Raw genomic sequence first — 6000 nt, 5'->3', positions numbered from 1 at the left:
ACAGAATGAATCTTAAATAATTGATGACTGATCATAAATAAAGGATCAATACAAATACCAACATCAACACATTTATTTAGATTTTAGATCAGTCTTAACGTTTTTCAACAAATAGATTTTATTTTCTAAGTAGGGAGTAAAATAAAAGTAACAAACAAAACTGAAGATTCATGAAAGAAAAGAATCAAAACATTTGTACAATAAAGTAAACAAAACAAGACAAAAAAATATGAAATAATAAAATATAACTGTTAAAAAACATCAAAGTTTGTACATCTGTGATTCTAGTAAAGGTCAGTGAGAATAAAATACAAAGAGAGAGAGGGAGAGAGAGAGAGAGAGAGACTGAGAGAGAGAGAGAGAGAGAGAGAGAGAGAGAGAGAGAGAGAGAGAGAGAGAGACTGAGAGAGAGAGAGAGAGAGAGAGAGAGAGAGAGAGACAGAGAGAGAGAGAGAGAGAGAGAGACAGAGAGAGAGAGAGGAGAGAGAGAGAGAGACAGAGAGAGAGAGAGAGAGAGAGAGAGAGAGAGAGAGAGAGAGAGAGAGAGAGAGAGACTGAGAGAGAGAGAGAGAGAGAGACAGAGAGAGAGAGAGAGAGAGAGAGAGAGAGACTGAGAGAGAGAGAGAGAGAGAGAGAGAGAGAGAGAGAGAGAGAGAGAGAGAGAGAGAGAGAGAGAGAGAGAGAGAGAGAGAGAGAGAGAGAGAGAGAGAGAGAGACAGAGAGAGAGAGAGACAGAGAGAGAGAGACTGAGAGAGAGAGAGACAGAGAGAGAGAGACTGAGAGAGAGACTGAGAGAGAGAGAGAGAGAGAGAGAGAGAGAGAGAGAGACTGAGAGAGAGAGAGAGAGAGAGAGAGAGAGAGACTGAGAGAGAGAGAGAGAGAGACTGAGAGAGAGAGAGAGAGAGAGAGAGAGAGAGAGAGAGAGAGAGAGAGAGAGACTGAGAGAGAGAGAGAGACTGAGAGAGAGAGACTGAGAGAGAGAGAGACAGAGAGAGAGAGAGAGACTGAGAGAGAGAGAGAGAGAGAGAGAGAGAGAGAGAGAGACTGAGAGAGAGAGAGAGAGAGAGAGAGAGAGAGAGAGAGACTGAGAGAGAGAGACAGAGAGAGAGAGAGAGAGAGACAGAGAGAGAGAGAGAGAGAGAGAGAGACTGAGAGAGACTGAGAGACAGACAGACAGACAGGTGGACAGACAGACAGGTGGACTCCTCTCGGCTCTCTGCTCCTCTCATGGAGAAACGTTTCGTCCTCCAGAAGCAGAAGCAGATCTTTCCAGGTGTGTGAGTCGGACATGAGGCTGTGCGGAGGAGGAGGAGGAGGAGGAGCTGCTGCTGCTGCTGCTGCTGCTGCTCGGCCGCTGCTGCTGCACCGACCCCGGCCGGACAGGTAGGACTGAGCCCGGGGAGAGAGCACCGGGGAGGGAGAGAGAGCACCGGGGAGAGAGGGAGAGAGCACCGGGGAGAGAGAGAGAGAGCACCGGGGAGAGAGAGAGAGAGCACCGGGGAGAGAGAGAGAGAGCACCGGGGAGAGAGGGAGGGAGCACCGGGGAGAGAGAGAGAGAGCACCGGAGTTCAAGATTTTAAAGATTTTTATTTCTTTTATTTCTTTTATTTCTATTGTTTCTGCAGCTTCACCTGAAATGATCCGTCCATGTTTGTGATCTCTTTGTAGGAGTTGATGCACTTTTTCATTCTACAGTTTTGTTGTGAAACACTCACTCCAGGAAGTGGATGATATTTAAAACATATTCCAGTATATAAAACAGATAAAAGGAGTAAAATGTTCACTAGGTTTAGAGTATTAGTACATGTCACGTAATAATACACACAACAGTTATTACAATGTAGACAATACTATTATAGGATTGATTTACAGAATAAATGCATTAAAGTGAAGATACACTCAATAACATGTCATTATGATATTATATGAATCATCACTATGATAAAAGAACCACTGACTGCTTTAATGCCTTTAATGTTTATTTAAGGGTCAGTAGATAAACAGCACAGACACATGAAACTACTGCATTCAGAGAATAACAAACCAATAACGTGTATGGACAACTCTCAGGCTGCAGATATTTTAATTATTGATTGATCATCTGATCATTTGTTTTATAAAATGTCAGGTTGAAAGTGTCAGTTATCAGAAACCACAGCCCATTGGGATGTATTTTAATATGTTTTCAATATAATGACGCTATGAAAAAAGAAATGATCACATTGCAGATAAAAACAGAGAATATTTGGCTTATTTTGTTTCAAAAAACAAACTGAAAAGATGGATTGTTTTTTAAAAACAGTTGCAGATTAATTGAGTCCAAACTACAACAGTTTAATGATAAAAACAGAAAAGAGCACTTTGTTCCACAGTGAGATATCTCAGCTGATCTCCCTCCTGCTCTCCAGAGGATGAACCTTCATGTTTATAACCTTTTAAAAAACAAGAAACAGAGTTCATCGAGTAATGATATAAAGCTAAACGACATTAAGCTTGTTTATTTCTCATGTGTTTCTCATTTTCACACACACACAAACACACACACACACACACACACACACACACACACACACACACACACACACACAACACACACACACACACAGATTTTTTGTTTGTGCCTTTGTGTGTTGAATGTAAATCAAACTATTATCATGTCGATCTTTAAAAGCGTAAAACGACAATATGCTCACTATGTGCGACCGAAAGATGTTTATCAAAGATGGATAAAAGCAGGAAGCACAGATAACGAGATAACGGATTGTTTCTGGCTGAAATGACAGTAGAAACAAAACAAATCCCCCCAAAACAAGCTTGCAAAGCATCATGGGAGTTCTGAGTGATGAGGTCTGAGCATATCTCTGACAATCAGGTTTAAATGAGACTTTTGTTTCCTGAAAGAATAAATAATGTATTGAATGATGAGGAAACGCTGAGCTCAGCTGTTCAGACTGTGTGTGTGTGTGTGTGTGTGTGTGTGTGTGTGTGTGTGTGTGTGTGTGTGTGTGTGTGTGTGTGTGTGTGTGTGTGTGTGTGTGTGTCAGGTATAAGTGAAAACAGCTGACTGCACTCTCTCGTTGTCTTGACAACAATTTGATTAAGGAGGATTTCTTTTGTGTCTTTCCTTGTTTTGAATGGACTGTTGTGTTGTCACACAGACAGATGCTTCAGTCTCATGTCAGAGTTGACGGTTCAATTCCCCCCCAATCTGCCAGCCAATCCTCGAGGAGATTCAAGTGGTCCTATGGTTGGTCTGTGAGGAGCGTCTAGACATATTCAAGGAGGTTCTAGTGGTCCATTTGGAGGTTCTAGACAGGAGGACAAGGTCTTTAAGAAGGTTATGGAAGTCCATGAAGAGTCATAGGGGTCCTTGAAAAAAGTTGTACAGATCTTTGAGAAGGTTCCAGATATCCTTTAAGAGGTTTCAGGGGTCCTTGAGGCTGCATTAAAAGGTTCCACACAGAGGTTCTAGGTTTCCTTAAAGAGGTTTTAGAATTAGGCGAGAAGGTTACAGTGATCATTGAAGGTGTTTCAGGGGTCCTTGAGAAGGGCCTTGGTGTTCCCTTTAAGTTCCATTACCTCCTCAGGGACAACAACAAGGACCGTTAATGAGGAGGCCAAAGGGGATTGAGGAGTTCAAATATGTCCTTGAGCAGGTTGCAGAGGTCTTTACAGAGGTCCCAGGGGTCATTGAGGAGGTCCAGTGTTTCCTTAGCAGTTCAAGAGGTCCTTGAGGAGGTTCAAATGGCCCAGTGGAGGTTCAGATGGTCCAGAGGAGGTTTAAATGGTCCAGAGGAGGTTCAGATGGTCCAGAGGAGGTCCAGGTGGTCCAGAGGAGGTTCACATGATCCAGAGGAGGTCCAGATGGTCCAGAGGAGGCTGTAGAATCCTTTGGAGAGTCTCCAGAGGTCCTATTAGACTTAGTAGGGGTCCTGGAGCTTTTATGGGTCCTTGAGGACTCAACATAAGTTCTTGAATGAATTAAATGGTAACATGGCCTGAGGCATTGGTGCTGTTGCTATGGTTACCTGTAGTTTAATACACATTAAGTTCTGATTTAAACCAGAGGTTAAACTGTTGACCTGAACAGTGATTAAAGTTTTGTGTGTGTGTGTGTGTGTGTGATTAATAGAGTTTTCACCCATAATGCACCTTGTCAAGCCCAGTGCTTGTGTCTGGGTGGTCTGCAGAACGGCGTCTTCTGATTAGTTGACAGACATCAGTGATTATTATCTGCACATTCAGCAGCTTCTCGCAGTGATTAGTCATCGACTAACGATCAAACATGAGAACATAGTGAGTGTGTGTGGGAGTGTGTGTGGTTGGTTGTGTTTGTTCTTGATGTTGTAACTGTTTAAACTTCAGAACTTCAGCTGCAGTAAATGATGAAACACTGATGGTTGTGACTGAGAAACATCGAACTGAGAGATTCAAACTTCAGTCTGCCAACAGAAACTTACAATGAATTCTGTGTGTGTGTGTGTGTGTGTGTGTGTGTGTGTGTGTGTGTGTGTGTGTATCTGTCAGTCAGCTTTGTTCCCATTGAGTTTGACTTTTGGGAAAGACATTGGCAGTGTGTGTGTGTGTGTGTGTGTGTGTGTGTGTGTGTGTGTGTGTGTGTGTGTGTGTGTGTGTGTGTGTGTGTGTGTGTGTGTGTGTGTGCATGTCTTTGTGTCTCTACATGTGTGTGTGTTTCTTTGGAGGCAGCTAAATGAAACTCTACATAATAAAGGATGCTGGAGCCTCGTGGTAACCATGGCAACACACTTGGCATATTGAGTTGAACTACGACCAAACTGTGCTCACCGGGCTTCGTGGACAGATTATGAGACAACAGGCCCTCGACACACAGACTGAAAGAATATACAAACGTATTTCGTTCTCTTTGTGCTCATTTTGCGTTTCTTTAAAATAACTTTTGTCTCATCGGGTAGATCGGGCATCCCATAAACCAAGGCTGAGTCCTTACAGCAGCAGCAGATGTACGCCCCTTGGCTGCAAAAAGCCCCACAATTATCGTAAGAATAGGTTTTGTCTCTTTGTGGTTGTTTTGCGTCTCTTTAAAATAGTTTTTGTCTCTTCCCCGTGTCCTGTGGTGTTCCACAGGGTTCAATCTTCGAGCCCCTGTCATTTTCATTTAAGGACATTTATTTTATTGTTATGCTAATGGTGCTCTACTATATTTTCCTGTTAAAACTTTAGATTTTTGTCTCTTTGTAGTCCTGCATGTCTTTGCAATCGCTTTGCATCGATGGACATATCTCTACTTTAAACTCAGACTTTTCAGTCTTACTAAACATTAAAATACGTGTTTTGTCAGATATCATCATCTGTTTACAGAGTGTTAAATGTCCTCATTACCGCAGAACACACACTAATTCTTCAACACACACACATACTCATATACCTGGTAGAAAAACATGGTAAAAGTTACAGACAGAGAGAAGCTGAAATGTAAATGTTTCGGCCCTTAAGTATTTGATTTTGGTTACTTATTACATGTCACATATACAGATATCTAGTAGAATGTCATTTGCATCACTAATAACGACAGAGTAGCTCAGAAACAGCAGGTGCATGCTGGGTGCTCTGACTATCTGTCTCATCTGTGGATCTGTGGGCCGTTGAAGTTGTTTCAATTAGAGCAGCTGATGAATTAGAACAACTGTGCAGTGATTCCCAGCAGCTATCGGATGCAGCTCCATCAGAGTCTGACGACTGAGGATGTGCTATGCTACACAGGCTGTAAATGCCCTCGAGGCAAATTTGTGATTTATAATATTGGCCTGTCTAAATAGAATTGACTTGACTTTACTTTGCTTGACCTGCAAACAGCAGCAGCAGTGCAGCCTGGGGGATTTTCAGAGCTGGAATGTAAAGAATGTCAGTAATGGAGTTTAGAAACTCTTAGCAGGATTAAACAGGCCGCTCGCTCTCTACTGTAACATGTGCACTCTGTGTTTGAGGCAGGAGAGTGAAAACGTCTTTGACCTCTGTTCG

The 6000-nt window shown here is 42.5% G+C and overlaps 1 protein-coding gene across 1 annotated transcript in view; it reads left to right on the top strand.

Moving 5' to 3' along the window:
- The first annotated feature begins 1174 nt into the window (after positions 1-1174).
- Positions 1175-6000, top strand: part of LOC129110777 (melanoma receptor tyrosine-protein kinase-like) — a 32335-nt gene continuing 27509 nt past the window's right edge. The window contains 1 exon segment of the mRNA XM_054622987.1: positions 1175-1383. The gene's annotated coding sequence lies outside the window, so the exon portion shown is untranslated.

This window comes from Anoplopoma fimbria, chromosome 21 (genome assembly GCF_027596085.1).
Source record: "Anoplopoma fimbria isolate UVic2021 breed Golden Eagle Sablefish chromosome 21, Afim_UVic_2022, whole genome shotgun sequence".
Classification (NCBI taxonomy): Eukaryota; Metazoa; Chordata; class Actinopteri; order Perciformes; family Anoplopomatidae; genus Anoplopoma; species Anoplopoma fimbria.
Note: the sequence above shows the minus strand (reverse complement) of the source record. Positions and strands in the feature narration are given on the sequence as shown.